Source organism: Lolium perenne, chromosome 1 (assembly GCF_019359855.2).
Source record: "Lolium perenne isolate Kyuss_39 chromosome 1, Kyuss_2.0, whole genome shotgun sequence".
Taxonomy (NCBI): Eukaryota; Viridiplantae; Streptophyta; class Magnoliopsida; order Poales; family Poaceae; genus Lolium; species Lolium perenne.
The window spans coordinates 195,510,427-195,525,669 of record NC_067244.2 but is presented as its reverse complement, the minus strand read 5'-3'; the positions used below and the strand labels follow the sequence as shown (position 1 = coordinate 195,525,669).

General features: G+C 42.8%; 1 pseudogene; it reads left to right on the top strand.

Annotated features, from left to right (window-relative positions):
• The first annotated feature begins 2,214 nt into the window (after window positions 1-2,214).
• LOC127317531 (ABC transporter G family member 48-like) lies at window positions 2,215-13,787 on the top strand (annotated as a pseudogene).
• Window positions 13,788-15,243: the final 1,456 nt, after the last annotated feature.

Here is a 15,243-nt window from a genome sequence, read left to right as displayed (position 1 = left end):
GATGGGGGAGTTGGGGTTGCACCCTAGGTTGCGCGGGAGCGATCCAGGACGGGTCGACCGATTTTATCTCGTTATATTTAATCAGCCAATTTTTCTACTACCTGAAATGGTAATAGTCTCTATAGAGTTTAAACAAGCAAATGTTTTGTGTTTTGTCAAGGGCAGCTTGTGGGTGTTTGGTCAGCGTTCCATTGCATTACTTGCACCTCGCGGCAAGCTAGGTTTGACTAACAAATGCTGCTATATAATAATGTGTGAAAAAAAATGCGAGGCTGCGGGCTTTTGACTAGTCGGAATAAAGCTTGCCGTTGACAACCTCAACCTCAATGATATGGCCTTCCCTTCATTCGGTTTCAGATACTTACCAGAACATGCATATATGTTGGCATGCATGGCCCTTGTCCTATATATTCCCTCCACTCTAAGTATGAGGGAGGCAGCTAGGTAGCCAACGGATGGAGTTCACTGCATCGCATGTTTTTAGTAAGAAACTCAAGATATTCCATCCCGAACCCTAAACTCGATTTCTTGTAATTTTGGTGCCAGAATTTGAAACTAGAACATCCGTGAGAATTTAGTAACATATATGCAAAATAGGAACAAAACGTTCCTAAAAACTACAATTAAACCAACATCACTACATCACCGGGACTTAGGGTGTCTTCTGAAACGGCGGACGCGGAGCTTCACGCGTCCTCGTTGGTGGTGTTGTCGGCATCAGTGTCGTCGTTGGAGACATCCAACTCATCGTTGGAGTAGTCGATAATGGGGTAGCCACAACGCGCCATCTCCGAGTAGATAGACGTGTGCTTCGCCCGCTGGATGTCGTGTTCCTCCACCTTGGCAGCGTCGCAGAAGTCTGGTTTGCTTTCTCCCAGATGTCGTTCGACGCGCTTTGCCTTCTCCCACAGGTCGGTGACGATCGTCAAGAGGGAGTTGTGTCGTGCCACCGCGAGCTGGCGCGCCCCCTGCGTGGTATCATCTTAGTCCTCATTCGGGCTTGAGTCGAGCTCGATCGGCGGGAGCAGAGGCCTCCCGAGCGGCGTCGGCACCCAAACCTGCTCTGATGCCGTTGACGGCCTCGCCGTCATGCACGCCCGAGAGGAGGCCAACCCACGAGGGGGAACACGGGCTGCAATGGGAGAGCGCGCCGCGCCGACGCGCTTGCTCGGAGATGCTCGCGGTACGCTCGGTGGGTGTCTCTAGCGCTCGCGTCGCCGGCCCGTAGCCGTGGCCGCGCGATGGATTAGTGCGGTCGCCACGCACAGAATTCGGTCCCTCCATCGGGGGAGAAGGTAGAGGGGGGAGGAGAGGAGGCGACCGGCGGTGGCGATTCGGTTTTGCCAGGGCTGGAAGTGGGAGGAGGGAGAGGAGAAAAAGGATGCAGGTGCCACATCCAAACCCTCAACCCTAGTTATATAGGGATTTCGTGCATCGCATTTCATGATGTGGGTTGAAATACAACATCTGTTTGGGCCCGTTTTTAGGCAGAAACTCCGAATGAGGTATCTGTGTCTGCTAAAGATGCTCTAACACCAGAACCAGATGGCTCTAATATAGGGGTGAAAACGGAGAGGATACAATCAAATAGTAGCGAAACCATATTCGTATCCATATTTATTTCGGATTCAAAATCAGAGTGGATGGTGTGTGGATACGGAATCAGAGCCTATCGGTTACGATCCGAATATAGGGCGAATACGGTTCAGTTGTGGATAAACATTTTGTCGAATCTATCTTTGAAAATAAAAATAAGATCGACTGGTGGACTAAAATTACCTTGTAAAAATTCTTCTACAAATCAGGAGTAGATGCTACTAGCGCCTAGAAGCTATGGGTGTTACAAGGAGCTGGCAACCATGGGTATGGTGTAGGGGCAACTGAAGGAGTGTAGGGCGACAATGTTAGGGTATGTATAAAGAGGTCACCATTGTGGGATTGGCTGAAATTTTATATATTAGTAAGTCAAAGATTTGATGTATTAGTTACCGAATATTGGTATGATATAACCGTAAAATACGGTATATTTTTAGATAGGGATGGATGTAAGCAATACCATATTCTTTTCAGTATCCAATAACTACTAGTGGTATCCGTCAATCATCCGACCGAATTCCATTTCGCCCTCCGTACCTCCGATCGATCGGTCGGAAATTATCCACTCCGTTTACACCCCTACTCTAATTTGATTGGATTGCACAGGAAAGGGATACATGCATATCGAAGATCAATCTCCATCTCCGCACCTGCTAGCTTCTCCTCTAGAGTGCTTCTGTACCACTTGAATATAAAGTCCTGGCCTTGCTAGAAGTACAACAAGGTACTAGCTAGCAAGGCAGAGAGGAAGCATAGCTCTCTAGACTGTAGCCAGCCATGGAGCCATCATCCGGTGCGCCGGGGCTCGGCACGGCAGGTCTCTCAGGCAGCCGCCGCAGCAGCCGCAGCTGGGGCAGCTCCATCTCTCACTCCTTCAGGCAGCCGGGCATGGACGACGACCCGTTCCGGCGCGGCTCCGCGTCCTCCTCCCGGCGCCACGACGACGACGAGGAGAACCTGCGCTGGGCGGCGCTCGAGAAGCTCCCCACGTACGACCGCATGCGCCGGGCCATCCTCCTCGGCGGCGACCACCAGCTGCAGGACATGGCCGGCCTGGTGGAGATCGAGCACCTGGCCAGTGGGGACGGCGGGCGGTTGCTGCTGGAGCGCGTGTTCCAGGACGACAGCGAGCGGCTCTTGAGGAGCTTGAGGGACAGGGTGGACAGGGTGGGCATCGAGCTCCCGGCCATTGAGGTGCGGTACAAGGATCTGTCCATCGAGGTGGACGCCGTCGTGGGCAGCAGGGCGTTGCCCACGCTCTGGAACGTCACCACCAACTTCCTCCAGGTAGGCGCCGTCTCCTTCACTTGTAACCATGCATGCTCTGATGCTCTGCTTCATCCTTTTATTTTCCCGTCTTCTTATTTACATGTTTATATAATCTTTTTTATTTCATATTCCCATCTTTTTAGTTCAGTACTATGCGCAAGAAAGTCTATACAACAGAAAATGGTCAACAAAAATTCGATTTTCATAATTTATGAAGTACAAATATCAAAAACATGAAAAGACATAAAAACGACTAACGTGGACTCCTAGCCCTTGGGCTACTCAATTGGGTGCCACCATATGATCTCAATATTCTAAGAGATACCTACAACATGTGACAAATTTACGAGTGTAAACTGTAGCACAAGTATAATAAGAGTTCTACGGAAAGTCCAAATGTAGCCCGAGTTACATGGCTCTCTTTTTTTTTTTGCAAAATTCGAATTCAACATTTGAAGTTTAAAAAAATTCTGAAAAAAAAAATTCTTGGTGTAGGCAATGATGTACTCTACTACTGTGCAAAATCTTAGGATGAAATACATTATATTCGAGGCTACAAAAAATGATAAATTCTGACAAATTTTGGAGGTTTCAAAATCTGTACTGTTCACTTATTCAGATCCATGGATTTGTGAATTTTGCACAACCCAAAATTTTCAGTCTTTCGTATTGTTTCTTTTTCACAGTGGTAAAGTACAACATTATCTATCTAAAGATTTTTTGTTCATATTTTTTTGAAATGATGAAACGCCAATTTTGATTTTTTTAAAAAAAAATTCTACATCTAGCTCGAGCTATAAAACGCCACACTCAAGAGTTCTACCTTTTGATAAGATAGTACTACCCTAGTACCCCTATCTATAAAAAGATATCTTAAATTTATCTATATACATCTAAATTTAGATAAATCCAAGGCATTCTTTTATGAACTTAGAGAGCATATTTTTAGTTCAGTACTATGTATATGTGGGTTAGATTAATTTCACGTTTCCATGTTTTCTTCAAGGGAAAATTAACTTACCCCATTGAGCAACAAGTAGTGGAATGGAGAATGTTGTATGTACAAAAGTATTTTCCGTGAAAATCATGCATGCCTAATTGCCTATTCATGTTGAATGAAGTTGTTTTTCTACATGAGTACGAGTTTGAAATCCAACAAAGTTCATGCTCAACTTTGATTACCATCTATTATATACTAAAAGCAAAATACGAAATTAAAATAGAGACACTACGTTAATCAACATCACTTAAATTATTTTAACAGTTATATCTAAAATTTGTGACTATGATTTAAATAAATATTAATTGTTACGTAACTGAAAAGCAGGCCAGTTGACATGATCAATTATGAAACTACATATCAACGTTTTTTTTCCACATGATAGAATAGATCGGGCGCAGAAGGCAAATCTGATCGTGACGTTGATAGTCTCCTCATACTAAGTGTTATTCTTTTTTGCACAATAACGTGTCAACCTAGCTACAAATTTAAAGTATCCTATTTTGGTTCTTACAAAAAAAATCAAGTTAGCTAGCTGAACGTGGGTGCAGTTTCCAGTTTCACACGTTAGTATAAGTTTTGATGGGCTGCCGTATTTCTTTTTTTAATTTGGACTCACTTAACATTTTTGTACATGGAAAGTGAGAGATCACGTATGATATTTTCCTGGGGGCTCCGTAACTTTTTCCTTTTTATTTTGGTCTCACGTTATTGCTTATACACGGAAAGCAACCTTTGAGGGGAAGAGATCCGTACTAATAGGCAAGTCCGTTCCCTTAAAAGGCAAGTCCATTTAGGCAAATAACCGTGAAGAATCTGATAATAGGTCACACGTTTAATATTATGTACTATCAAATATGGAAGGACACGTGCTAGATCACCGCGAAAAAAGAAAAAGGAACCCGTAGCGTTCACGTTAATTTTTTTAGCATCAAATTGTGTCACTATGGGACTCTAATTACTTCTGATAGAAAAATTTCTAGACTAAGAAACTTGGAGTTGTATAATCAAGTAAAGTAGGAGTCTATATAGATAAAGTAGGTGAGAGACATGGAGCTGCTAAGCATAGAAAAATATGCTATTCAGTTCACGTATGATGTAAAGGAAAATTGCTCTTAATTGTGGCACATATATGTCTTGATGTAAAATGACACCGCAGAGAAAAGAATAAAATATCCTACTGTATACATTTAGTTGGTCAGTTCACCGGAGGTGGCGTTTTGACACACGCGTGCATATGCACCCATTATAGAAAATAATAAAAAAAACAATTTTAAAAATGTCAAAAAAAATATGACATAAAATTTTTGGTATACATCGTGACATCTTATGTTCGTTCACAAGTTTTCGTGGAAAAACAACATTTTGTGTGATGTGTACAAAAAAGACAAAAAATGTCCTGTACGTAGTCGTGTTACAGCATCAAAATTTGTCTTTTTTACATGAGCCACAGAAAAATGTTTTTTCTTTTGAAAACTTGTGTACCAACATAAAATGTCTAGATGTACATGTAAAAGTTTAGTTTAGAATTTTTTAACATTTTAAAATGTGGATTCACATAATGGGAGCATATGCTCCTATGAGCCAAAGTGCATTTCCCCAGTTCACCGACATGTTTGTTCGATCTAGCCAGCTACAACTTGCATCAATATTTTTGTTCAGTTTAACATGCAATTTTTTCCTCCATTTGGCCAGACAAGTACATTGACATCACACGAAAAGACATGTATTATAGCCTATAATAAATCGTATATATGTTATATTTATTTTAGCTATTAGGCCTGTAATTTTAATAAATGTGTAACATGTACTTTAAAATTTTAATGAAATAGTCAAGATTTAAAAATGGCTCACAAGTGATTGAAGAGTGTATGCTACGAAGGACTTTAACCGGACAGATAAAGTCATTGATATGTATACAAGCAACACACATGCACGAGGAAAAGAAGCCAAACTATGTACGTGCCAATTTAATTTTGTGTGCACATCAAACTAAATTTGAAGTTTAAATTCAATATATCAATAATCTTCATAACTGAATCGGTCATATCTGGAAGCCCCTCCGACTTTCTTCTGAAAAAAGCCCTCCTCCATAAGGTGGCTTAAGGAATGGTGCATCAACTAATCTAACTTCTTTAATTTTTATTGATTTGTATACTTGAATTGGGAAATAAAGTATCCCTTCTAAGTTCTAACTAACAGATATACATACTCCGTACAAGAATGTAAGCTAATACGCTATTCACCCAAACTACCCATGATCGTGATTGGTCCTAATTAGAATGGTGCAAGTTTAATCTTTTACACATATGTCCACGCAATGGAGGTATATACGACAAGGGTAGTCCGTGTTTGATGCAAAAAAATTAAAAATCGTAGAGTTGTTTCTCAACCTTACGTGTATTATTAGGATCTACTAAATATATATATTCCAATATTAGATGTGACTATATGATGCTATCAACAATCCTATGCTAGACCGGTCGCCGTTTTCGTTTCTTATAGCTGAGATTAAAGCTTTAGTTATTTCTGGTAGTACTATTTCCTTTGTAAAAGTGGATAGAACACAAAATAGGGCTAGTGATTGTCTTGCATCTTTTGCGAGACTACATGGTAGAACTTTGATCTGGGATGATTCGGGGCCTGATTGTCTTCGTCAGGTCCTCGAATCCAACCTGCTTGTAATCCCTATTGAGTAATAAAATCCGCTTTTACCCGCAAAAAAAATAAAGTTCAGATGTTTCACAATAAAGTAATAAAATGTTGCCATAAAAATTATAATAATGATTTGACATTTCTTAGAAATACAATCATATACAATTTCATTTAGGAATATATCCATATTTAATAAATTGTGAATTTCTCAATGAAGGAGGTAAATGGGACGGAAAGAGTTTGTAAAAAGTAATACAGGTGATGCCCTCGCATTTGCGAGGGCCCCTGTGCTAGTTTAAACTAAAGTTTCTTGAAATTTGATTATATAAATTATTTCTTTTCACGTGAGTTCGGTTTGGACGGTAGGTGTATTTCGGCGACCAATTTTTTTAACGGTTTGAGTACGGCAAGCAGGCTCCCGCGTCACCCCAGGCTTCCTCCTCTCACCACATACTACAGGCTGCAGCCTGCAGCTCCCTCCGCCGAGCCATACCTGCACGCCAGCTCATACCACATCATGGACAGCTCCTTGCCGCCGGCGGTCACGTTGCCACCCGTTGGAGGAGGACTTTCCTATTTTGGCCAGGGAGCTATGCGGCGGCGTCAGCGGCCAGGGACAGGAATGGAGAACAAGAGGGAGCTACATATTCAGCGGCCGGAATGAAAATCGTTACATTCCGTCCATCAGTATGCAAGAACAGAGCTAATGTAGATGCTACATTGATCAGCTGACTCCAATCTACGGTGTCGCCTTGGAGGTGTTCGACGGAATGTCTCAAAGAGGCCAAGCCCCTTTGCTTCATCCGTGCCGTGAGCTGATTCCACCAAACGATTCCCTACTGACGCTGATCACCAACTAGTAGTACTACTAGCATCCTTGCTTGTTTCTAGCACTCGTTATTCACATCTTTTGTACTATGATGTACCCATCTCCATTACCTCTCTTCTGTATATGCATCACCGTGGACGAGTTGAAGAATATCATGATTTTCTTACACAATATCACAATTCCTGATGAACGCAGAGTCTTATTGGACGGCTTGCCTCCTCCAACAAGAAAACAATCAGCATACTCCAAAACGTCAATGGCATCCTCAAACCTTCCAGGTAACAAAACAAACTAATCATCACCACCTTCTTATTCTTCTTCTTCGTCCTGCTACTGCTACTTCTTATTTATTACGATTGGTATGCCGTTCATCCGAGTATAGCAGGCACATATACTGATCAGCTCTACCTGTTCGTGTAACTTGTATTTTCAGGATGACTCTTCTTCTTGGACCTCCTTCTTCAGGAAAGAGCACGCTTATGCGAGCCCTTACCGGCAAGCTTGACAAAAGCCTCAAGGTTTTAACTCGTATTGTCAATTTTTTTCCATTATGCTTTATGGCTGCATGCATAAAAGATAAAAGTAATCACCATCCTGCGGATCTGGCAACACACTCAGGTATCTGGCAGCATCACATACTGTGGACACACATTATCGGAGTTCTACCCCGAGAGGACCAGCGCGTATGTTAGCCAGTACGATCTCCACAATGCAGAGATGACCGTAAGAGAGACGCTGGATTTCTCCAGGCGCTGCTTAGGTGTCGGTGCCAGATATGACATGCTTGCAGAGCTCGCTAAGAGGGAGCGTGCTGCGGGCATAAAGCCAGATCCTGCGATCGACGCTTACATGAAAGCTACAGCGGTGGAGGGACAGGACACTAATATTGTAACAGATCTTACTCTCAAGGTGAGATTCTGACCTATCTGTTCATTATAGACAACTCTCTAACAAAATTGTGCTCATTGAATCTATGAAAAAACTCGCGCTTAGGTGCTTGGGCTTGACATCTGTGCTGATACCATGATCGGTGATGACATGATAAGAGGAATTTCCGGTGGGCAAAAGAAGCGTGTCACAACTGGTATGCACACACACACCTAGATAGGATAAGCACAAGCGCTCAATTCATTGTGGACAATTTTTTTTATTATTTAAACTTTGTTATGCTTATCTGTTTTTTATTTTATTTTACATTTGCTTATGTCAGGGGAAATGTTAACAGGACCCGCAAGGGCCTTGTTTATGGATGAAATTTCTACTGGTTTGGATAGCTCTAGCACATTTCAGATCGTAAAATATGTGAAGCAGTTAGTCCACGTGATGAATGAGACTGTGATGATATCCCTCCTACAACCACCGCCGGAGACATACAACCTGTTTGATGACATTATTCTTCTATCAGAAGGATACATAGTGTACCATGGGCCACGGGAGAACATCTTGGAATTCTTTGAATCTTCTGGTTTTCGGTGCCCTGAGAGGAAAGGAGTTGCTGACTTCCTTCAAGAGGTCACTTCCAAGAAAGACCAGCAACAATACTGGTACCGTGAACAGGAACAATATCATCACGTGTCAGTCCCAGAGTTTGCTGAACGTTTCAAGTCATTTCATGTAGGCTTGCAGATACTCAAGGAGATGCAAATCCCTTTTGAAAAATCCAAAACCCATCCTGCCGCGTTGACCACCAAGAAGTATGGCATATCCAGCAAGGAGTCACTCAAGGCAGTGATGTCGAGAGAGATGTTGTTGATGAAGCGCAACTCATTCATCTACATATTTAAGGTCTCCCAGTTGATCATCCTTGGGCTCATGGCCATGACTGTATTCCTCAGAACAAAGATGCCTAGTGGGCAAATTTCTGATGGTGGCAAATTTCTTGGGGCTCTGACTTTCAGTTTAATCACCATCTTGTTTAATGGGTTTGCGGAGCTACAACTGACCATAAAGGTGCTTCCTACGTTCTACAAACAAAGGGATCTCCTGTTCTTCCCCCCGTGGACCTTTGGACTTGCAAACATACTCTTAAAAGTTCCCGTTTCTCTTATGGAGGCTGGGGTATGGGTCATCCTCACGTACTATGTGATGGGCTTTGCACCTTCTGCGGGAAGGTAAGCATGTCTGTATAATCCGTGTTTCCACTTAGCAGTTTGCATTTGAAAATTTCAAACTGATAACTCCAATTCATCTGTCTGCTCGTTATAGGTTCTTTCGTCAGCTTTTAGCTTTCTTCGCTACTCACCAAATGGCAATGGCTATGTTCCGATTGATGGGTGCTGTTTTGAAATCAATGGTTGTGGCCAACACTTTTGGGATGTTTGTGATCCTTATTATTTTCATATTTGGAGGATTTCTCATCCCTAGAGGTAAGCATTCTTTCATGGCAAAATCATTTATATCTAGCTAGCTAGGCACGATAAATCAACTATATGAACCGCATTTGTATAGATGAAAGTAACCTTCTCCGTCCCTAAATTTTATGTGGACAGGTGACATCAAACCATGGTGGATCTGGGCTTACTGGTCATCTCCTATGATGTACAGTCAAAACGCAATATCTGTCAATGAATTCCTTGCCAGTAGATGGGCCATTGTAAGTTTTCGTCAGGACCCTTTATTTTTTCTAAACTCGGACACCATTATATCCTAGTGTTGTAAAGGTGACAACATCTGAACTAATGTGAGTCTTTCAATTTTACTACAGCCGAACAACGACACCTCTATTGATGCACCAACAGTAGGCAAGGCCATTCTTAAATCGAAAGGCTTGTTTACTGATGACTCAGGCTTTTGGCTTTCCATAGGAGCTCTTATCGGATTCACTATTTTGTTCAACATCTTGTTTATCTTGGCCCTTACGTACTTGAGCCGTGAGTACAATTATTTTTCTTTTGGTTGAGATTAATCTTTGATGGCTTGAAGAGCTAGGTACTTACATTACATATAATATTTTCTCTTCCAGCTAGCGGCAGCTCAAACACACTAGTTTCAGACGAAAATAATGAGTATGACACAAACAAAGAGCCAATGTCAGAAGCCAATGCATCATCAACCACGGCATCTTCAATACCTATGGGTGAGGTCTTCTTTAAGTATCTATGTTCGGCTATTGCAGCCTTTATAACATCCCTAGCAGTCTTCTTTAAGTATCAGACCAGTTGGCGCCTTCATAATAATACTAATTAGTCACTATTTGCACTTTCAGTTTCTGTAGGTACTAACAGAGCCAAAACCAGGCCAACTCGGTCACAAATTGACTTGCCTTTCCAGCCTCTTTCACTTTCTTTCAACCATATAAACTATTACGTGGACATGCCTGCGGTAAGCATACCTACCTTCCTCATACATATTGTGTTAGGACGTAAGTTTGCAACTTATCTGCAGAAGTGGACACAAAGGTAAAATGTGTCATCTTTTGTTTCAGGAAATGAAGGAGCAAGGATTCGCAGAAAGTCGTCTCCAGTTGCTCACTGATATCAGTGGTGCTTTCAGGCCAGGTGTTCTGACAGCATTAGTTGGCGTGAGTGGAGCTGGAAAGACCACTCTAATGGATGTCCTGGCAGGAAGGAAAACTAGTGGGTCTATTGAAGGAAGTATCACCCTCTCTGGTTACCCTAAAAAGCAAGAAACTTTTGCCCGCATTAGTGGCTACTGTGAACAGAGTGATGTCCACTCACCAAATGTTACTATATACGAATCCATTCTCTACTCTGCCTGGCTTCGTCTTTCATCAGATGTTGACGACAAAACGAGAAAGGTATATACCATCATTCAAACTCAAGTAAAGATGCAGTGCTATATATATTTGAAACTGCAAACTTTTAACTGTTTTTGATTAAAGAAATCAATCCCCACCCACGCAGATGTTTGTGGAGGAAGTTATGACCCTTGTAGAGCTTGATGTGTTGCGCAATGCTATGGTTGGTCTCCCTGGAGTTGACGGGTTATCGACTGAGCAAAGGAAGAGACTGACAATTGCCGTGGAGCTGGTATCAAATCCTTCAATCATATTCATGGATGAACCAACTTCTGGTCTTGATGCTAGAGCAGCAGCAATTGTCATGCGGGCGGTGAGAAATACAGTCAACACTGGGCGTACTGTGGTTTGCACAATCCATCAACCCAGCATCGATATATTCGAGTCTTTTGATGATGTACACTCTCTTTCTCTCTATGTATCTCTCCATTTCTATTTATTTTTATCTTTATCTAACTCACAACTGGTTCCTTTTGTAGCTTATGCTTTTGAAAAGAGGAGGGCAAGTTATTTATGCTGGTGAACTCGGTCGCCACTCTCATAAACTAGTTGAATATTTTGAGGTGAGTTGCATTACATGCATGTTTTGGTTTGGGGGTAGCCAGAATTTCACTAATTTTTAGTTAAACGCCTGCTTACAAATGTGATAAGTGGGCTCAGAAAAGCCATTGAAGACCAAACAGGTCTTTAACTCCTTGCAGTGTAGCAGAAGTGAAAGAAACTAACCGTTCAGTCTGTGATTGCATTGCAGGCAATTCCAGGTGTTGCAAAGATCACAGAAGGATATAATCCTGCAACATGGATGCTGGAAGTTAGCTCCCCTCTATCTGAGGCTCGCTTGGAAATAAATTTTGCTGAAATTTATGCTAATTCTGCTCTTTATAGGTAAGTACCTCAGTCATTCAGCGTAATTCTTCGCCATTTTAACCAGCGGTTGTCATATACATTAAAAAAATGCATATTTCGTTCAAATGAGCACCAAAAATACAGTTGTTTTCATTCATACTATCCACACTGAACTCCTGTTTGTTAAATATGACCAGGGAAAACCAAGAACTTATTAAGGAATTGAGCGTTCCTCCGCCGGGCTATAAGGATCTCTCATTTCCTACGAAGTACTCTCAGAATTTCTACAACCAATGTGTTGCAAACATCTGGAAGCAATATAAATCTTATCATCCCACAACGCCATGCGCTATCTTATGACTTTGCTCTATGGGCTTGTCTTTGGCACGGTGTTTTGGCAAAAAGGAACAAAAATGTATGATCCCATTTTGATGCTACAGTTGAGAGTTGAGACTAGTGCTATTGAAAGATGATACATTAGCTCTTATGGAGAAACTAACACTTTTGCACGTTTTTGATTTGTGGGCAGTGATTCACAGCAAGATTTGTTCAATCTACTTGGAGCCACTTATGCTGCTGTCTTCTTCCTTGGGGCTGCCAATTGCTTTACAGTTCAACCTGTTGTGGCAATTGAGCGAACAGTTTTCTACCGTGAAAAGGCGGCAGGGATGTATTCTCCATTATCCTATGCATTAGCTCAGGTAATTTCTTCTTAATCTGATGCTCATTTTGATCAAAATTTCATTGCTCTGGATGCATTGAGCATGTTGTGGATGAAAGGTATGATCAAAATACAAGGAGCATACATTTCAATGTTGCTTGGTTCTCGATTAATCAGCAAAAATCTAGGAAGCAATTTGTAACCAGTACCAAAACTAGAAAAACAAAAAAGAATTAGCATTAGTATACTTGGTAAAACAAGATAAAAAAATCCAATGAGTTAATTTTGCTTGTGTAGTTCTAATGTGGAGGTTTTCTGAACATTTTGGATATGAGCAAATTTAAACCCATCCGTTCTCAACATTTGTGCAAATTTGGATTTGTGCAGACAAGCGTGGAGATCATCTACAACATCCTGCAGGGGTGTCTATACACAATCGTCATCTATTCGATGATTGGTTATGAGTGGAAAGCTGACAAGTTCTTGTATTTCCTGTTCTTCATTATTTCAAGCTTCAACTACTTCACATTGTTTGGCATGATGTTGGTGGCAATGACCCCATCCTCGCTGCTCGCAAACATACTGGCAGGCTTTGCAGTTCCTCTTTGGAATTTGTTTTCTGGATTCCTCGTCTTCAGAGTGGTATGCAAAGCCTTATATTAATCGCGTTGCGTGTCGACCAACCAAAAATCTTTAATTGCGATGGTTGTTGTTACTATTGCAGGCAATACCAATCTGGTGGAGGTGGTACTACTGGGCCGACCCGGTGTCCTGGACCATCTATGGCGTCGTTGCGTCGCAGTTTGGCGAGAGCACCGGCTCTATTTCGGTCCCCGGTGGGAGCCCAGTTTTAGTGAAGAAATTTCTGCATGATAATCTGGGAATGCAGCACGATTTCCTTGGCTACATTGTGCTAGGCCACTTCGCCTACATCATTGCCTTCTTCTTCGTGTTTGGCTATTCCATCAAGGTCTTGAACTTCCAGAAACGTTAGGCAGCGTGCGTTTTTCTTGTTGCTACAGAAGCAATCTAGTGCAGAGTGTGCATATTACAAGTAGGAATGAGAGACATTCCATAGCCTGAAGTAATGGTATGTAAATGAGATTTAGTAAGGATTGCATAGTCTAGTGCAAGTGTGTATATTGTAACGGTAACAGAAATACTTCCTAGGCAACGGTGTCAAAAAAAAAAAAAAAACTCCATTAACATTATGGGATATTCCATTTTTTTGTATCTTGACTGTTATTGCCAGAATCTAAGTTTGGTCTTCAGGCGTCTACCGGATATTCATGACCTTGGAGCGTGAAACTCGTATTTCTCTCACTTCCACACAAAATATCATTCACCCTGCAGAATGAGGAGGATCTTGTGAACATTAAAGAAAAGCTAATTAGTGTTTTTATTCGTAAAGCTAGTGTTTTTCAACTCTAAAGAAAAGCTAATTTTTTTTCTATTTCTTTTTCTTTTGGCTTTGCTGTTGTGAACATTAGTGAATAATAAAGCCCTGCGATTCCTTAAAAACCTAATGTTTTTTAACCCTAAAAAGCCAATGTTTTTCGTGTTCTTTTTTGGCTTGGCTCTGGAGCGGGCGAGCGGCCATGACCATTTTGAACGACCCAATGCCACAATTTCTGCGGGCTCGGCACCGTCGTGCGTTTGGTTGGATTTTCCAGCCAATTTATGTGGTGTTAAAGCATAGTCTCAATCAAAAACTCCGCAAGCAGCGCCTTCAAGGCATCTCCAACGGCCCGAGCAACCATTTCGGACCGTGTGGTTAAAATTTGCGTCTGCATCGGTTCGACGCATAGTGACCGGCCTGTTTGTCAAGACACAAACGTGGCCTATGTGCGCCGCGTTTGCGTCTGCTCGGTCATGCCAAGGGACCAGCGTTCCTCATGTATAGCCCGCACGCCAGTGGCTCAGACGCCGCTCACATTCTCGACAGAAACCACTCGCAGTCCCAAAAAACTCAAATTTGGGCGGCACCAACACCCCAGCCTTGTGATGGACGTCCTCCTTGCTGCCGCAGCCTCCATGGAATCTGAACAAACCACCGCAGCCACCGCCCCAACCGCCCCAACCGCCACCCCAGTCCCGATGGAGACCACATCTCCCGCGGGCTCAAAGCGTGCCGCCACCGGCGGCCGCGAAACAAAAGCCAAGGCGCCAAAGGGTGCTGACGAAGGAGGAGAAAGGTGTAGAGGCCAGAAGCGATGGGGTAGGCGCAAGAATCTAAAGGAGAAGAAAGACGCGACTGCGGTCGCACATCAGGTCAGGGTAGCCGCCCAATTGGCCTAGGAAATGCAGGCAAAAGCCAACACCAAGGTTGGCCTGCCTCCTGGCCTCGCGGAGGCCATGCTCTACATCAAGCAAGAGAGGATCTTCGGCGTCACTCCCCCGGCCTCATCGGTGAGCTCGGTAAGTTCCCATATGTGTACCGGAACGCCTTCCGCCTATGCGCAGGTCCACGCGGCATCCCGATTCGCCTCCGGGGCCGCGCCGGTCCAGTTCCTGACCTCAACCAGACGCCAAGAAGCGGTGACTCGTGCCCAGCCATGATACACAAGACGCGAGCGGTACCAGAGGAGAACATGTCGGTGCCCCACAACCTATATGACGAAATGCCACCA